The sequence below is a fragment of the Rhyacophila brunnea genome, unplaced genomic scaffold (assembly GCF_057557595.1).
Source record: "Rhyacophila brunnea isolate RB1 unplaced genomic scaffold, BYU_Rbru_1.0 scaffold_7, whole genome shotgun sequence".
Taxonomy (NCBI): Eukaryota; Metazoa; Arthropoda; class Insecta; order Trichoptera; family Rhyacophilidae; genus Rhyacophila; species Rhyacophila brunnea.
In genome coordinates this window covers 18,877,481-18,898,178 of record NW_028233339.1, presented here as the reverse complement: position 1 = coordinate 18,898,178, position 20,698 = coordinate 18,877,481, and the positions used below count along the sequence as shown (strand labels likewise).

The 20,698-nt window shown below is 29.1% G+C and overlaps 1 protein-coding gene across 1 annotated transcript in view; it reads left to right on the top strand.

Annotated features, from left to right (window-relative positions):
* The window catches only part of Hs3st-A (Heparan sulfate 3-O sulfotransferase-A), a 385,115-nt gene that overhangs the window by 120,112 nt on the left and 244,305 nt on the right, over window positions 1-20,698 (top strand). The window contains exon 2 of the mRNA XM_085958297.1: window positions 12,206-12,241. The gene's annotated coding sequence lies outside the window, so the exon portion shown is untranslated. The remainder of the gene's footprint in view (window positions 1-12,205; window positions 12,242-20,698) is intronic.

The following is a 20,698-nucleotide window of genomic DNA, read 5'->3' as shown; positions in this document are numbered from 1 at the left end:
TCATATCTTAGAAACACATCACCATTACATCACGTGAGTGCACGTGCTCTAACAATTATTAGAATATTTAATAATAAAAAAATGTCAACCTACAAAAACATTGTGCTAATTACCTGTCACTTGTATTCCTTAACCCAAAAATGTATCACTTTTTAGAAAATAATGGTGATCCACATGAGGTTACCTAAATATGGTTCTGATACATTTTGGCAGGTTTTTCTAACTGGCACCATTTTTTGGCTCAAAATATACTACACGATGAGAGAATCGGTATGATAACATTATACCAAGTAATACAACACTTTTTGCCCGTAGCGTGAGCTTCCTGCGAGCTCACATGCCCATACGTGATCGTAATTAATTATGTTTTAATAAATTAGAATCAATGAATTTGAAATCATGAATGAATAATTACAAAATTATTGTCATCGAGTCGTTATAGCAATATCGTTTTAATGAGAACGTATTTTTTAGTGAGTACGGCATCTCTATATAAATTTCACTTAAGCCGTAATAGAACGTAAAAAAATGATGTTGAACATGAACCAAACATTTTTTTCTTTTTATAAGTAACTAATAAATAAAATCGTTTTATAAAAGTTTGACACTGAAATCAGAACAAAAGAAAATTCACGACTATATTTTACGGCGTCAATTTTAAATCGGACACCAAATCGATTTTTATATGACAGCGTATGGAACGGGCAATCAAAACTAGCAGGTAGTTGGGTAGGCGCCCTTTCTGGTATGGGTAGATAGGTTTTAGTTAGACCGTACGAACGAAACCTAATTAATTGGTGTCCGGTGTCGAGGCGTAGCGTTCGAATATCAGCTCGTTTCCGGTTTGTCTGTCTATTGAGCTCATTTAATACCACTATGCTACCATACGCCCGTATCTATCTTAAATTGTATTACCTTTTTACAGAGAAAACATATTTAAAATATACCATTAGAGATTTATTACTTTATACTATGTAGGTATTGATATTTATCATTATTTATCAACTGAACGTTTTAATAAAACGAAGTATTTTGTGAACAATATTACAAAATAATATAACGAAAAATCTAAATAACTGTTTTTTTTCTGTTAATAACATATTTTATTGGTGTACAATAATTATTGTCTTTTATTGTCAATACAGTTTTAAATATTTTTTTTACTGTAATTAAACTGAAACTACCAATTCTTAAGGCTAAATTCAGTTGAGGCATAGTCTAAAATGATCGTGGCTAGGAGATGCGCGGATTGTGCAAATGACGCGTGCCGAACGAAATATAATTTTTCATAAAAATCCAACATGCGTCCATTTAATGTTATGTTTATTGTTATATTACTAATAACAATAGTATATTCATTGACATGTTTTCTTTTTTAAGTACATACGTAAAGTTTTTTAGTCATCTTTACACGATTTAAGAATATTTTCATCCGACGCCATGACAAAACAAATCGACGTGCGCACACCTCCTGTCCATCTCCGATTGGCGACGCGTGAGAAATTTCGTCACACCTACTGTTGAACATTATTTGCCGTTTCACTGAAGTATGCTCTTAAGACTCCAGTGTTACTGCAGATTTACTGAAGGTATTTAGTGATAAAATATGAAAAATGCAAATTAATACTTGTTTATTGATAATTTATATTATATTATATAAATAAAAACAATTCAATTGAGAGTTTTAACAGTTTCACTCGGTGCAAGATTTTTTAACGTTATATTAGTATGTTTTTGAAGCTTTTTCAAGTTACCTATGTATTATCATTAATAAACTTTTCTTAAATCTTGTGTACGTTCAGTTTTGAATAGGAAAAAATATAAACGTCTTCCTTGCTCTCTTTTATGGCCTCTTACTCAGAGTCATGGAATTTCCTCCAAACAATGAATTATAAAATAATGGCTTTGGAGATTAAAATTCTTCCGACAATATAGACATGAAAAATACTTGATGGTGTAGTACTCAAAAGAATTTCATTCTTCGCAAAGGAAACGAATACTGGAATTATTCGGTCACATCATGCGAAATGACGAATATGCACTATTTAGTTAATCATTCAGGAGATTAATGGAGCCATAACATAAAGAGACTAACAAGACCACGCATTTTACCACGTTTTTCTTAGCTCGTATTCTTGTTTGTCCGGTGGTTGTTTATCCAGTAAAAATCTTACAATCTATTTTTAACTAACTTCCCGACTAGCTAGACATTTAAAACTTTTAGAATATATCAGAACACGATGCCAATGCATTATTTTAATACTTTTAGCCATCTTTAAGTATAATTGAATTCATTTTCAGTTAATTCTGTTTTGTATGAAAAGTTATTTCAGAAGAAATGCTATGGTGGTGGTCCTAGCTATTAAATTATTAATATATACGTGCGTTACTATGGAAATCAAAACGACATTTCAGTATTTTATATTTGTTTGTTTGTTGCAAAATAGCAAAAAAATGATTTGTTGACAATTGCCATATTTGTGATAAATTATTAATACATAGAATTGTCAAGTTTATATGATTCAACAGAAAATTTAAAAACTTGGTATATAAAAAGTTCTTTTTATCTTGTAATTATTTACTCTGTGACAGTGGTTTGACGAAAGTATGATTACTTTTTAGTATCGTAATGAACGAGAAACAGAGTAAAACAATGGTATCAAACAAATCTTCATTAAAAAAACAGTATGTAGAAAAGAATAATTATGATTTTGGCAGTGTATATATTTTATTGGTCCTTATCTAGGACTTTCTTCATCAAAAATATTTCGCCCACAATTCTTCGCCAACGATCCTTCGACGAAAATTCTTCCCGCCTATAATTCTTTGCCATATCACTTGAAAAAAATATCTTTAATTAAAATGTGACTGTTTTCATTTATAATAAAAACTATACGGATTGTTTCACGTTTGAAACAACACACTTTGTTTTGTAACGATAATAAAATATATAAAGTAGCTACATTATAATAAATTTTATTTTATATTCCTGCAAATTTCCGCAAATAGGTATATAATAAAATATTCTTGGTGCAAAATTCACTAATGAATTTAAAAGGCATCTATTTAAAACACACTATTTTTTTAAACAAATTTTAACTGTGAAAAGAATGTCCACAAAAAACCTTCGACCAATCCGTGAATCTAAAAATTACTAATGAAAAGTTTTATAAAAAAATATATTGGCAAAGAAAGTTTCGGCTACCATTTTATTTATACGCATACTTTATTTTTCATCAAGATATTTATATAAGTATAGAATAGATACTTTGATAAGTATTTTATCTCAAATTTAGCCTTAAGATATTCAATGAGATATCAATAGCTAAATTTATATGCAAATAAATTCTCCAATTTACTAAAACTGTTTTCACTTGTCGATCGTTACTCGTCCGCGATATAAAAGGGATTATTGTTTATGGTTGCACCTTATCGAGAGATCGTAAACATGGAAGGAGCTTTCACGTACAGTTCGTCGGTTCAAGTAGTCACGATATAGTTCACCTATCAACTCATATCGTTTTGTATCTTGCAACACTGGCTAAAATAAAATATAAATCATTGTTACTAAATTTCATTTTCATATATTTCGTTAGTAATGATTTATTTATTTATATACAAAAAATAAACACAGAGAAAATATTGTTTTTTATTTGAAAATATGATTTAATATTTTTTCATGGCGGTCTATTGGTAATCTGATATTTTGAACCAATTAAAATTACTTTTTATTTTCATACCATATTTTATAATAAAAATTCATAGTTTAATTTTAATATTTGCAGTTTTTTAATAGAAAAGGATAGACCTTCAGATAAAACTGTCTTTAAATATATACATATAAAATTATATATAAATAAAGATAATAACACAAAATGTTGCAATATCTTCCGAATTTCGAGTTGATAACAAATATAATATAATATTTGAATATAATCTGTTTAATTTTATAAAACATAAAAATATAATGCAAGTACTGGACAAAATAATAATTTGAAAAAGTGGTATAATCTGATGTGCCAAATTGTGTCCGGAAATTTTGACTTTTGACAGTTTTCTGTATCACACTTTACCGTGAAATGTTGTATCGGAAATATATGGCCATATATTAAAAAACGTTCAACCTCTTTGGGTCGTATTGTACTGATATAAAATTCATGTCAAACACGGTTATTGTCGATTTACACTATACAGGAAGCCAGCACCAAACAAATTTTGAAAAAAACCGATATACTTGATTATTTTTTAGGTTAAACTAGGTTAGGTTTGGTTGTCATTCTTGAATTTTGTTAAAATTAATTTTGAAAATTGAATATATTCGTATTGAATCTAATAAAATTGGAGACCGTATAGTATATGTTCATCTCTTTCTAATAAGAAAGCTCACGGCAAGCTGTGCTACCGGTGAAATGTTTTACGTACAATTTACATGTAACTATACCAAAATATGGCTTAATTCTCAATTTTACTCACTTATGTATTTTAATGTATTTTATGTAGTCATTTCATGGTAATTTATTAGATGACAAATAACGAGGTATTATATTGATATAAGTATAAGTACGTTTTTTCTACAAAGTCTACATGTTATTATCTGGGCTAAACTCGAAAAGACACCGCAAATTATCAAATTCATTCGACCATTACACAGCACCCTGGCCCTTAAGCAATCAATCGAAAAAATAAATTTAACATACATTATTATTATTTGAAATTTTCACGTTTATATTTTTTAACGAATTAGTTTTTTTGGGTTGTCACCGCGTGTTATTTTCTCTTCTTTCCTCACTAGAAAAAAAAATAAGGCGCAATGACGACCAAAAAATCCAATAATATAACTTACATAGGTACGTATTATTAATATTAATTATTCTTCTTTTAAATTCCAAAAAGCCTTTTTATTTCAAACAAACAAAAGTAAATGACAGTTAATTGACTATATCTAATGAATATATATATATAACCTATGAATATATCTGTTATGTATATATATCTATCATGTTTATCTATTGAGTCTTAATAGCGAACAAAAATAATCATTTCTTTTATTGTGCTTTTGTGGGAACGTTAAAGTGTCTACGTACTATTATCATTTGACTACATGAAAAATCGTTTAAATAATAATTTCATTAGCGTATATCGTATAATATATGTACTTACTATGCAATCTTGTAGCAATGCCCTTGACCGTCAACCCAAAGTGACGCAACTACCGTTGAAACGCTTTGACTCCCATAACGGCAATTGGGCGTAGCTCGTCTACGGATAAAGCGTAGACAGTTATGATTTTGCAAAAGCTACTTAACGAAGCTTCGGATACGTTGCTACGCGCTTTTTAGACATACATATTAGTCAGCATGCAACCTGTATATTTTATATTTTTTACTCACCAAATCCAATAGAAAACTGAATAGTTGATGCATACGTAGGTATATACTTTATGTAAAAGAAAACATGCATATAAATTTATAAAAATAAAGATACATACTGTAATTTATCATTATTATAATTTTTTAGTTATAATTTGTCAAAAAAAAATTTAATGCTGAATACATTATGTTGTTTTAAAATAACTGTGGTTCCATAACAATAATATTAAGATTTACATCACTAACTGTAGTTTAATGTTTGAAAACACTTGCTTATAACAGATACTGAGTACCCGATTTATCTAAAATAAGGAGATAAGAGAACGGACCGTGCGAGTTGTCATCAATGTGCAAATACGACAATAAACATACTAACTGAACCATGGCCCCACATCCTGAAGCGGGCCCTCAGGCTAGGATGTTTGGCAGCCCCCCTACCTATCGCTAGGGGTAAAGGTAGTGTGATGCGTTACAGTAGCGTTTTCCATGGTGTACGCGGTAAAATCAAGGTGTATTTTTAGCGATTTTTTGTATTTTTAATTTGTACATCCACTTGAATTATGGAGTTATCGAGCATCGGCACTCAGTTAAAAATTGCATCGTACAATAAAATACTTTAATTATTAATAATTATTGAACTGAAATAGCGACTTTTTTTTACTATTAGACAAAATTGGTGGTCTGTGTTTATCTCACTTATCAGTCGACTCGTCACGCCGGGCCCCTAGGCTAGAGCCCTGTCAGCCCCTCCTCCTTGTGGGGGCCATGGACTGAACACATGCTATGAATGCCACAAGAGACTTTCAACTTAGGCTATTTTTCAAGCTACCATTGCAATATAATATCTACGCGATATCTATATACGCTAGAAAGCCGTAAAACAATTTTTTGAGAAGCCGCGTGGTGTTCCCATACTTCTGTTTTACATAATGAGCAGAGATCAAAGAAGAATAGCGATATGAATATTTATTATGAATTTCCATTAAATAAATAATGTTAATGTTGATAGACATTTTAAAAGAATTAGTTAGCTAAGATTACTAAGCTCTATACTTAGTTATAACAAAGTATGTACTCCAATTACTTGATTTTTAATGAAAAAATATCCATATTTTATGGTTAATAAAACTACTGAAATGTAAAATGCTTGTCTAGGAAATATTGGAAAAAAATTATAGTCAGTTATTAGCATGATACATATTATATTATTAAACTAGATATAATATTGTTAGACTTTTAATCATACAATTTAATATACTTAGTTTAGACCAAACTAATGTGGTCGCTGTATTGTCTGAGAATACTTGGTTAGAATAATATATTTGGCACACATTTTTGTCTAGCCTGAATTAAGCGTGCTATTTTATATTATATAACCAAAGAATAGCTGTTAGGAATGTTTATAACTATTTTTAGATTTTATACCAGGGTAATATAATTGGATTTAAATGGGTGATAGTTAAACCCTTCGGCTGTTTTTCTTCACAAAGTTACAAGAATGATTCTAGGTAAATATGAATTCACATAGAAAAAAATGAGGAAATAATTTAAGTAATTATAATTTAAGCCGTAAACACTATACAAATGAAATAGTATTACGTTAAATAGTGTATTAGAATTATAATAGCTGTTATTTTTTTTTAAATAGTTAATTATTTAAGAAAGTAGTTATTTTTTTCATATCAAATGTCAGTATTTTTAAATTAAAGTACGTACACTAGTACACAATCACTGTTAAACTTTTAATTACCTTTCAATTACCACATTTAAATAAAACGTTAATTATATCTAATGGCCAACGAATACAAACGGGCCAGTCGCGGTGTTAGCACCAAATGAGTTAACAGTATTACAATAAAATATAAATATAAAATAAAATTAAATACATTTGTAGCATGCTTTTGGGCGCTTGTATGCCGAGAAGTCTTTATTTTATTTCACATTACGAAAATACCGGAAGAGAAAAAATATTTTCCACAAAAGAGAAGTTTTTGGCGGGAAAATGGTTTAGTAGTGACTAAGAGGACTTTGTCAGAAATGCACAAACTTTTTATAACCATTGACATCAAAATCAGAAAGTCTTACGACACGCGGGAATTGTAGATTTCAGAACAGGGATTTTTTTTATCGAAATTGGATCGTTTTTACGTTGTTTTTAGTTTCACTAAAAACTTTAGTATATCCATATAAAAACTAGATGAATGAAAATATGTACTTAAAATATAAAAAATACTGTATACTTGCCATATGTAATTGAAATATATAGTAAGTTCTGGCTCTCGGTTTCGGCTTCGGTGGGTGGGCTTGGTGTTTAAAAAAAAAGTTAAAACAACATGTTCAAGTGCCGACAATTTAAGCTTAAAATCTATACTTCACTTATTTTTGGTAAGGTCGGACTAAAGACACACGGACTCTGATGCACAGATATTATTTAAGTCATTATTAAAATATAATGTCAATAATTGTATATTCTAAAAAAATAGCCTAACAAAAATGTTAGAAAAATACATGGAACTGTTACGTTTCATAGAGACTTATTCATTTTCATTACTTTCGATATAATATCGTGGCTTAAAGATATTTGCATGAATATATTATAGAAGTGATTAAATATATCCATCTATAAAATATATAGATTATTCTGAGATAATACAACCAACCAGCCGTTCACGTCGACAATTATGCTACAATGTTGACTTTGTTACATGGTGTTTGAGATTGGGTATGTTTCAGTTTTGTTTTATATCCACGAAGCTAAGTAGGATCTACAAGCGGTGAAAATTTGGTGCGAGCTTTTAAGGCTTATTTATTTATCGAATTATTTACCTTCGCAGCCTCCGTATAGAGGGTATGGTCAGGCGTCGACAGCCTCCTTTTGTGAAGGGACTAAGTGCGTAGGCGTTGTTATGATAAGAAATCCTCAGTAAAATAAGAGTAATATGTACCTAATATGTAGTTGGCAGAAGCTCTTACCATATTATGTTATGCTAAATGGATAATATTATTCTAGTAAATACTGACGATTTTGCACGAAACCTGTCGAATGTTTATTATTGCTTTGAAAATTACTAATACTTCTTTTTTGACCATATCTGATCTAATAAGATCATATGGGCCTCCACATGGTGGATGTTTGTATTAATAGATTTAGTTTTTACGAGAAAAGGATGTCAGCCACTTGCTCAACCTATTAGGTCAATACTCAGACTCATACACAAATTGAAAAACAATATGTGAACTTGCCAGACCCATAATTTGAACCTAGGATCCACGACATTATAGACCGACGCTTAAACCACGCGGCTATCGTGGTATAAACGTCAATTATTTTACTTGCGCTTAAAAAATAATTACGTGGATTGATTTTTAAACATTTAACTCTATATTCAATTTTTTTTACAAACAATAATTGTCATACATAAATAACAAAACATTTATAAACACACTAATACGCTCATTCATAAAATTAAAAAAATATATGGAGGAACATATCTCACTATTTTCTATACTACTCTAGTAAATGTATAATATCCAAGCTTTATGACCAATCCACCAACCAATACAATCAAATATGTCACATGTTCGTTTAATTAAGAATTTTTGTCCGATAATACATCATACATTAATATAGTTGTAATAAAATATATATAGATAGTCTAAAACATAAAATATGTAAGATTTTAAATCAGTATAAAAACGGCATTTTAAAAATACTTCACTGACAGCACTCGGACAATAAATGAGTTTAAACACTATCACGGCAATATTTTTGAAAAAAAATAATAGATTGAATATCATTGCAGTCTTAATAAGATTTTTAAACGTATTTATATTTATATATAATATATTAAATGAAAATGGGCTGGAAAAACTAGTTATTTCATTAGAAGAATTACATGACATTGCAATATACACAGAATTGATAGCAATGGATTCTGCTTCAAGAGTCCTTTATCAAGCAGTAGTAGATTCTGGGTGAAGATGATGGTGAGTAAGCCATAATTTGGAATAATAAAAATAAAAAATATTTTTACAAAATAGTAAACATATAATCATTGCAAGGCATATTTTTTTTTAAATTAATAGACTTTGAAAATGATGTATTTTTAATAAAACGAATCGTACATCTTCAAACGTGGAATAAAAAAATAACTTAATTAATTCTTTATCTGTTCTGTCAGTTGAAAAAGCACAGTTAGGTAGGTATTCTATACGTGTGCTAAGTTTTGGATTATCCCTATACCGGGAAGCGTATGAATGAGTTCAATAGATAAAGGAATCCTTCGAATAAGGTTGTTTGGATGTGTACCAGTGGGGCTATTAGAAAACTAAGGCAGGTCGATTGGATTTCATAGCTGATCGCATGTTTTGTTGGTATTAACTCGATACGAAACGGAACAGCCCGTAATAAAATTCAATTGAACATTGCATAAGATTTCTGAAGTGAAAACGACGCTATACTGTTGGTAATGGGCATGCCAAGGGAGTGATGATACAAACTTTGGACTTCGATTCTGCGTGTGTATTTATTTACTGCTGATGAACAATATAAAATTAGTAACTGTATTAATATTCTTATCTAAAATTTTAGTTATATTTCATTAGCTATTATTTAAATTTTACGCATTGTGAATTAAATTTGTATAATTATTACGTAGTTAATTTATTCAAAATCTTTTCTACAAACTTTTTAACGTGAATTGTCGATAATTTAGAACTTACTGTGTAAATTTTTATTGATAATTTTTCCGTTAGTATGTGGTAGTTAAGAAATATCAACCATTTTACTATATAATTTTATCAAATGTAAAATTTACAATCTACTTACTCTTAATAGTAATAGGTCACATGAAAAATATTACGAGCCCACGTCCCGTATAAAGAACGGAAATAAAATTAAGTGATAACTAATGTGATGGGTATTTTTAAACCTAAACAATCTGTAGACAGAAAAAAAGATATAGGTAATATCATTATAATATCCTGTATTTTTTATATTCGGAATATAAAATCATGATAAAATATAATATATAAGTATATACATGATATCCAAAGCCTACAATTTTCTCAGAGATATAATATACTAATGATATCCCGAAAGTCTTAATTTTTTACATTTATATGGAGCGCTTAATATTGGTATGTTGAACATACATAATTTTGAAAACACTTCTGAGAAAATATATAACCAATAGAAAAAACCCGGCAGAAATCAAAACTGTGTCTCTCGGGATTCGCGCCCACGCACATCGACCTCAATGCTATAGATATTATATCTAATTGCAAAAAATTTCAACTTATGGCTCTTACAATACACTCTGAGTACTTTCCAAATTGAGTTACTATTGGCAATCGGCTTTTGTATTTTAAATCAAAATAGGTATTAATTACTCTAATTACTAACCGACCTCACGGATCACGGATTTTTTCTAATCGTTAAATATTTTCTCTGAAGTATTTTCAAAATATATGTTCAATAAAAAGATTGTTAAAATCTTAAATCTTGTGAATTATTATTCGTTGAATAAAAAGAATAGTTAATTATACTCGTATTATATTGTTGGTAAAAGTATAATAACATTTATTTTAAGTATTGGACCAATACATTCAACTGCTTGAAAAGATATTATCAATTAATCAATATGTTATATTGGCATAAAGAACTAAGTACATTAAAAATAGTTAGTTAAGTAATTAGTTTTTAAATTTTCCGTTGAATCAATAAACTTGACTTGACTAGCTTAAACAATCAAAAAAATGTACTTGATAGAAATACTGAATAATGAAATGTCATTTCATATTGATTTCTATAGTAACACACGTATATATTATTTAATAATTTAGTTGCTAGGACCCCCTAGTAACCAATAATGGTATCGAAATAACTTTTCACACGAAACAGAATTAAATAAAAATGAATTCAATTCTACTTAAAGATGGCTAAAAGTATTTAAAAAATGCATTGGCATCGTGTTCTGATATATTCTAAAAGTTTCAAATGTCTAGCTAGTCGGGAAGTTAGTTAAAAATCGATTGCAAGATTTGTACCGGACAAATAAGAATACGAGCTAAGAAAAACGTTGTAATAATAATAAAATGACTTTCCACCAAAAATTGGTCAGGTTTTCAGTGATTATTTTTAAATGGTTACCACAAAGGAATATTCATTAGTACATTAACCAGTAGATACAATCTTTATTAAAATTACTGCTTAGTTTCATTTAGCTATCTAAGGATACACCGCAAATATTTTTAACACAGTAATTTAGAAAAATTTTCTGTATTGTAAATGATGTTTTGTTATCAAGATTAAAAAAAACTCTTAAAAGTTACAAACACAAACTCTTTCGCTTTTTTTGATGGAAAATAATAATATAGTAGTTTAGAATATGAAATTCAATATTAAATCTTCCGACTATACATCAAAAGATATTTTTTTAATGTGCCTAGGTAGCAGTATAAGAATCCTATTAAATCGACTAAAGGAAAATGCTTTAAAAATTTGGATGTAGTGGCGGTTAAAAGATCAAAGAAAATGTTTATCTTAGAGACTCCTTTTGGTTTTTCTCTTGAAATACATTTCAATAAAAATGAACGTTCTCAGAGATCTTCAATCCTATTTATTTCTTCTGAAAAGAAACTTTTGTAAAAACTTTTTTCCTTAATGTCATGTAAGAAATCTTTTCATTTTTAGATCAAACCACGCAATACTTTTAGGTACTCGTAATACAGTTTCGTTTCTTAATGTTGTACTAAACAAATAACTTTTAATATACTTATAACTAAGAAATTAAAATTGACTGTGTTATTTACTTTGTTTTTATTTCACTTTACAGATTGCAGTCGCATAAGCTGTCAAGACAATTGGCGTGGTAAGCATTTCATTCAAACTAAAAAAATGTATGCATATACAGAGTGAGTGTGACTAGTATCCATATGAAATATTATGATTATTACTTGATCATAACGTGAAAAGTTACTGAACTGAAATTGTCTTGACAATATTTTAAGATGTTGGAATAGAGACGACGGTAAAGAAAATTGTTACAAAACTCAGTGATCTAAATATATAATATATTGATTCATAAAAAATCATAATTATTTAATCACACTAGTGAGGTTTAAAGGTTGAGGTTTCTTTTTTAAAGTAGGTATTCCAAATTATGTATAATATATACATATATTTTACAAATAAACAAACAATCAATACTAATTTATAGCAATTACTAAACGGAAAGTGCATCCAAGGATGCGCGAAATAATATGTAAATTCTTGTTATTATAAACTGTATACTACTATAATATATAATTAAGGAACATACCTTATGTAAAATAACAGAAAAGGATTGCCTTAAGGCCCCTTTTATAGCATTTCCCAGCACTACTTTAAATATTGTTGTATAAAATTGTTGTAAAATATTTATATGTTGTCCTTATGTTGTTACAGTATCCTTAGGTTGTTCCAATAGCGTGCTCACGTAAACTATTCCTTTCGAGTATCTACAAAAAAAGAAATCAGAGACTGCTAAATTGAGTGATTTCAGTGGCCAGTGCACGCTGCCAAAATGTGAGTTAAATAATTACGCAACAACTCTTTTGAATTTTCTATTATTTATCTTGATGTGTCTGATGTGGTGCCGTTAAATTGAAATCATATATTGTCAATTTCGAGTTATTCCATTTGGGGTAGTTAAGTTACTAAGTTTTCAAGTATTCACCATTTGAGCTTAGTATCAAAAAAAGTTTCGCGTTCTCTAATTTTTCGGTCACGGAATAAAAAGAGATCCACGCAGTCTGGAGAGAAGAGCGATATCTCGTGGCGTCAAAGGGAGAATGTTGCGAGAGCATGCGCCTTCCAGATGGAATGACACCATCAAGAAGGTGACTGAATCAACAATATCAGCGCAGGATCCTGTATATTGAGGCAAAGAATATGAGGGTTTACCATTGACAAATTCCATGACTCCATTTTGGTTCTCAAATACTAATACTCTTAAGACTTTCGTAATATTCTGCTATACACAATAGTCAAAGACGATGTTTAAAAAGAAAATTATAGAATTTTCTAATGAAATGATAATTTAAGTATCCTCGGTACTGTTCGGTTATCAGGAATACAGCGGAAAACACATTTTCAAAATACCCGATATACTAGATTATTTGTTAGTTTGGGTTAGTTTAGGTTAGGTTGGGTTAGATTAGGTTAGGTTTGGTTAGGTTAACCTAACAAATAATCCAGTTTATCGGCTATTTTCAAAATGTGTTTTCCACTGTATTCCTGATAACCGAACAGTACTGTATCCTCTTTTCAGTGGCGAAGGGTGGAGATAGGCTGTTAAGATCCAACATAAATAGTGCACACTGAACTTTTTCAGTAATACATATTTATTTTCTTTGAACTAAGACTACACAATATTTCAGATAGTGGTGGTTAGTTCTTAAAAGTAAATTAAATCCTGCGTAAACTAAGCCTCACTACTACCTCTTCTTATCGAGATATCTCAGAGATCATCACCATCAGTACGATCTTTCCTCTATTGTATGGTATACAGTGCAGTTTGGTGGAGCTGCATTAGTACCAATTGCAAAGGTTCTTAAGCCACAAAATCTGAAATTGTCCTCTACCTACTATTTTTTTATGGATAACTAGTTGGGGAATTGAAGGTACTGCATTATCCTTTCACAATGTAGCCAAGATACTGTAGTTTAATAATTTTCATTCTATGCCAAATTGTCGTTTTTTATTAATTTTTAAACATCTAGTATACGATATGCAATGTAATAAAATTTCTTTATTTGCATTCCAAAGTCAACATTACAAGATATTTTAATATTGCAAAATTTAAGTGAAATTATGTGAATTCATGTAAAATATATATTTTATAATATCATCGACAAAGAGTTGTAAGCCTAATTTTATATCCAGCCTGCAAATTAATAAAAATAAATGAAAGGATCGATTATTTTTGTGTCTATGTTATTCATTTCATTTCACTAATTAAATGCAATTTAATTTTTGCAATTGGCTTGTCCGCAATTATTACTCCACGTTTTGGCTGCATGAAAACTGACACCTGTATATAAGAATTTCAGTAGATATGCTAATACCATTGTAATTTAATATCTACGTGATGCAATGTTGCATAGGTATATATTTATAAGCGAAGCCAATTTATCAATTTTATAACTATACACGAGTCGCACAGAGTACACGTGTCATGGGTAAATGATACAGTATAATCATAATAAAATTATTATTTATTTTATTCAATACTAAATATACAAATGGTTTAAGAGAGTTGGATTAAATTATTAAAAATACATTTATTAATTATGAAAAACTACACAAAAAAGATAACCCGAGTGCGATTCGAAATTCGCATCATTCATCGTCCGTATGATTTTTATAGACCAGGTGGATGGTGGGTCTGCGTGTACATACTATGAGTGATGCATTTTATATTGTGATTCGTCTATCTGAAGTGAAAGTATACACAAACAGTCATAATGATACTATAAAATGCGTTTCTCATAAATCTCATATCATCTGAGGCAAGCGCGGAAGTACCAAGTTAAGGAGTTTAAAAGTGGAAACTACGGCCACTTCCGGAGCTGGCATCATTACTATTCATATACACTATGCCTCAGGTAGACGAATCGCAAAAAAAAAACTGTATCCCTAATATTAAACCTATATACTCAGACCCACCATCCACTTATGCTACTAATCGAATATTTTTGTATTATCGTGATTGGATAATTATTATATAATTTTAAAATAAAAAATGGTAGTTATTTAATTTAAATTCTTTCGTGAAATAACATAACCGAAATATATCAGGACTAGTGAATGATTAATAGCATCATGTTCGATATAATATGATGCTTAGAAAGAATAAGAATTCGCAAACATATTGAGAGCAATTTGAATAAAGAATTTTCTTGGTCTTCAGTTTTCAGTAACCTAAGCTTACCACAAAATAATTACAAGATAAAAAGAAATTTTTATATATAACGTTTTTAAATTCTGTTGAACCATATAAACTTGACTTGACTAACTTAAACGATCAAAAAAAATTGTACGTGACATGTTATATTGATTTCTATAGTAACGCATGTATATATTAATAATTTAGTTGCTAGGACCCCAGACACCTAACAACCGATAATGGTGTCGAAATAACTTTTCATACAAAACAGAATTAACTGAAAATGAATTCAATTCTACTTAAAGAAGGCTAAAAATGCATCGGCATCGTGTTCTGATATATTCAAAAATTTTCAAATGTCTAGCTAGTTGGGGAGTTAGTTAAAAATCGATTGTAAGATTTGTACCGGACAAATAAGAATACGACCTATACGGACAAATGTGTCGCTAAATTTCAAAACCCGCTATAATACTTTTTTGAAATAATTAAGATATATATATATATATATATCGTTGGATTCGTTATTAAAATTTCTACATAAAAATTTTATCGCCTCTTTCAAAATTTGCTACGATTAACTGCCATTTATGAAACGAAATCAATGTGTCTATCAAATTCCGCTATATCACTACTGAAACATTCAAAAACCTTTTTAGTTCAAAAAGTTTTTATAGATTTTCTGAACATAATGAAAATGTGTTATAGCGGGTTTTGAAACTCAGCGACATAAATAAGAATACGAGCTAAGAAAAACGTTGTAAAATATTGAAAATTTGTCACAAATATTAACTTTTATATATAAGTGAATCAAACTTCTAAAATTTTGTCATAGGTAAACGATGTTACTTTACAAATATATGCAAACGTTTACATACTTTGACTAATATCTCTTTAAATTTACGAGAACATGTGTACAATATAGAAAAATCTTACAATTTTAGTCTTTAACTTTACAAATCAGTTATATAACCATTTTAAACACTCTTCGTGGCTTTTGAACAGATGGAAGACGTAAAACTCAAAAATCAATAGCCTCTTCGTGCAGTTTGATGAGTGATTATAGCAATTATCCTACCGTTTAATGGTAGAAATGATGTATCATCGTGTAAGGAAGCTCATCGCGGGCTTTCGTGTGACCTTTTGCGGAGGAAATATAGCCCCGGGGTCATTCACGTTGCGTGGGATTATCGAAATTATAATACATAAAAATATTATGAAATCGTGAAAAGCCTTACTAATAATGTCAAAATTTACAGCACTATCAAAATAATGATTAATTATTATTATCGTGGTGCAAATAAGAAAATAAAAATTACCATTAAAGATCGCTCAAATTTTACATAATTATAAATACTATTTTTTTTTATAAATATTATTTAGTAGGTGGATTAGGTTTTGTCGTAAATATAAAACAAAATATTACAAGACCAGAAAAAGCTATTAAAATCAAATGTATGTAATGTTATAAACACATTACCATGCAAGATCGCTAGAGACCAGAACCAGAACATTAAAAAACAAAAAAAATGACAACCTACAAAAATATTGTGACAATTAGGTACCTGTAATTTGTAGCTTCCTTAAAAACCTCTAAAAATAAAGCATTTTACTATTTTCAGAAAGCGTGAGGTTGGTGGTGTAGCGTGATATGCGTGAGGTGTTCTTAGTGTGGTTCTGATACATTTTGCCATCACTGAGACTACATATTCGTTTACGGCTTTAACATAATATGCTAAGTGATGGGAACATCTGACTGATAATATTTTAAATAACAAGTTAAGCAATATTGTACACTTTTTGGCAATAGCGCGAGTTTACCGTGAGCTTTCATGCGGTCACATGACGTGATCGTAAGGTGTTTCTAGCATAAGCCTCACTTTTTATTTAGAAAGCGATATAAAATGCATGTGGTCATTGTGATACTTGCTAACTACAGTCATGATTTATCTTTTACAATTTGTACATTGAATTATCTAACTCACCTTTTTCTTTCTATGAAATCGATATTAATTTTATAATTCAGATTTATGGCTTTCTATTTAACTTATTGACTTAATACCAATACCTACTCTGGATTTATTGGTTAGGCCAAACTAGTTTGTTAAAATTATTTTTTCAGGTACCCAGTTATTTTTCCTCAGGATAAATGAAAAAAAAAATAATTATATAAAAAAAAACTATCTCATTAACCTTGTTATAATTTTTAATGTTGCTCTTTCTTTCGACAACTTTGCAGTAGGCGGCTCTTGTGGTGCAGTGCGTAAGACGCTTGCCTTCCACCTGAGAGTTTTGGGTTCGATTCCCGGTCAGGACACAATATTTATGTGTTTTTTTTCAAAGCCTGGGTGTATGTGATTGTTCAAAATTACTAACAACTACCTTGTTCGAAAAAGCAAAGACATGGTTATTAATAATTCTAAAAAAATAGCTTTGCAGGATCACTTTCTTTTGGTGCAGTTTTCTATCGAAAGTTAGCGAACGAATTAACCTATAGTGCATCTCTTTATTCTAGATAAATAATGTTTCAATTATCATGACATTGAAATAATTGCACTCATTTAGTGCTAACACCGCGACTGGAGCGTTTGGAGTAGTTGGCCATTAGATATAATTAACATGTTATTTAACTTTATGACCGCATTTAAATAACATGCTAATTGTATCGAATGGCCAATTAATTAGTGTACAACAGGTGTTCCGTCTGCGTGTAAAGGATTCAAATTCAAATTTATTTATTTTATATATAATGAACATAACAAATTATAAATTTGAAGAGTTCAATACAGACAAGGATTAAATGTGGTCAAACGTAAAACGGAGAAGAATCTTGACCAAGTAAACTTATATAATTTTTTCATATTTTCTAAGCCAAACTGTTTACAGGTGGAAAATTAAGAATTTAGGGTGTAGTAGATTTTGAAGGAAATACATCATTATAATACTTTGTTTTTTCTTGTCTCATAAAATAACATTTATTGAGCACATACACACAAATGTAAATATTTTTATACGTACACGATGAATAGTGTAATTGATACATTTCATAAATAATATATTATTATTCAGGGCCTACCCATAAGTATAATATTATGAATATTTTATGATATTGTATTTTTTATATTTGTTTACGTTCGGTGTAAGTAAATACATACGATTATCACTGTATTTTCATTTTCAATTCAAATATTATTTTCTATACATTTTTATTTTTCCTGCCATTTTTTATTACGGCAACACCTAAATACGCTCATTTTTCATCGCAAAGAAAGATATAAAATTATTTATTTATATATAGTACACAATTCAAATTTTCATGCGCTCTACGTTATTTTCCACGGTGTTTATATTTTTCGTTCGCAAAAGGCTTTCATGCCCCACATTAATATACAATTGTGTTACTTCAAATTTCAATTTTGCTCATACGTTTGTGTTTTAACGGCATGCTTACGCGCTGTGGAGGGAAATTAAAACATGCTTTTCATGGTACGAGGTCGGAAACAGATACGCTTAACGATACGATGTACTCAAAATGACAAACGATATAGGCGGCACATCCATAACAGTTAAATTCAGAGTTCACACGCCGAATAATTATCACTTTCTCACTAAATTAATTTTATTCTGCTCACTACTAATGAATTGAGTTATTATAAGGCTTATATTAAAAAAAATAATATCAACTGAATTAAGTCATATTATATTATATTTTCTCAAATCATCGATCGTTTGACGTAAAGGTTTATAAATCATTTAAAAGCCACATCATTGAATTATTTACTCAAATAAAAGCGACAATAATCAATACTGTATTTTTGCAACAGCTATTACATTCTATTATTTGAATATTTATCAACATAACTATCTATTATGTTTTTTAGTTTATTCCAAAATTATATTATGAGACTATTAGCTTTAAAGTCGTTTATTTTTATATTCCATCATTTCGACATTATATAAAAACAGGCATGCATATTCATGACTGCAAATAGAATATTTTTTTTTGTAATCAGATGAGTAAGGAAAAGAAAAAAGCAAATACCGAAATAAATTGCCCTGAACGTCAATAAAATAAATAATAAAAACATGTTTAAAATATTTTATATATATATTTTATTTTATAAATATACATATGATGGAAAAATACGTACATAATCAGAATCAAGATAAATATTTAAAAAAAAAGTTAAAATGGAGTTTACCGACTTTGAAACTAATAGACTCATAATATATTAAACGGTCCAATTTTCCAGAATTATTTACAATTAAAAAAAAACATCCGCGAGAAGTCTGGCAGATTCATCAGTTGGGTTACGCCTTGCATAGCGGCATGACATTAACTCCACATAACATATTGTCATAGGTCTGATTGTAGTTAAAATGACATTATTACTAAATATGACGTAAAATTTGATACAGGCACTTGACAACAAAACTTTATGTACATGTAATTTTTCCACCCAATAAAATAGTTCTTAATTTTATCATAAAAAAATCATAATAAGTATATATTTATTATATTAGTTTCAAAGTGAAAAAACCATACGACATATGTACATAATAATGTTTAATTCAGGTGTTACATATATTATTATATTATTATACCTAACTAATAAAATACCTATTGTAGTACAATAATTTATCGTCAACTGTTTGAACTATTGTATCATTGAGAAATATTTATCAGGGAATATTTTAGTTTATTTCAATTAAAATGTTCAGCGTTTTAGTATCACGCAAATATTAAACGGTTTCTTTTGTTTTGTTTGGATAATGGAAGTATTATTTCAAAATTTGGGCCACATATAGCTTTTTTCATCTGTTTATATCATAAATTATTTAGTTTCTATTTTCAAAACAAATATCAATTTAATGTATTGTGATATTTTTTTTCACTATCTACTACTAAATATATGCAAGTTTATTACTTAATTGTCAAATATTGTTATTTCAGCCAATGCATAATGATTACTTTAAATATGGTAGACATTTTGAAATGAAATTTGCCTTTTTTGGCAAATAACAGTGTTTAAAAACAATTTACGTCGTTGATATTACATACTTACACATGATTTAATTCAAGTACAAAATACTAATACTAAAAATTTAGTACGTTTTTTTGTTACATAAATAAATATAAATTAGTCATGTAAAGTATGTCGCGTACAAGATTTTTTTATTCGGCACCTTTTTGCTTTTTCTCCTACAAAGCCTGAGTGGCATATCTTTATGTAAAGCTTCAATGGAAAAGCTCGTCGTTGAAGGTGGTGGTACTTGTAGACAGGTGGAAATAAGGGCGCGCTTTTTTATACAATGTACAAAAAGCTCGCAGAATAAATAAAAACACAAAATAACTTACGACTCACAAACGTACTCGTAAATATATTTAAGGAATTTTAAACT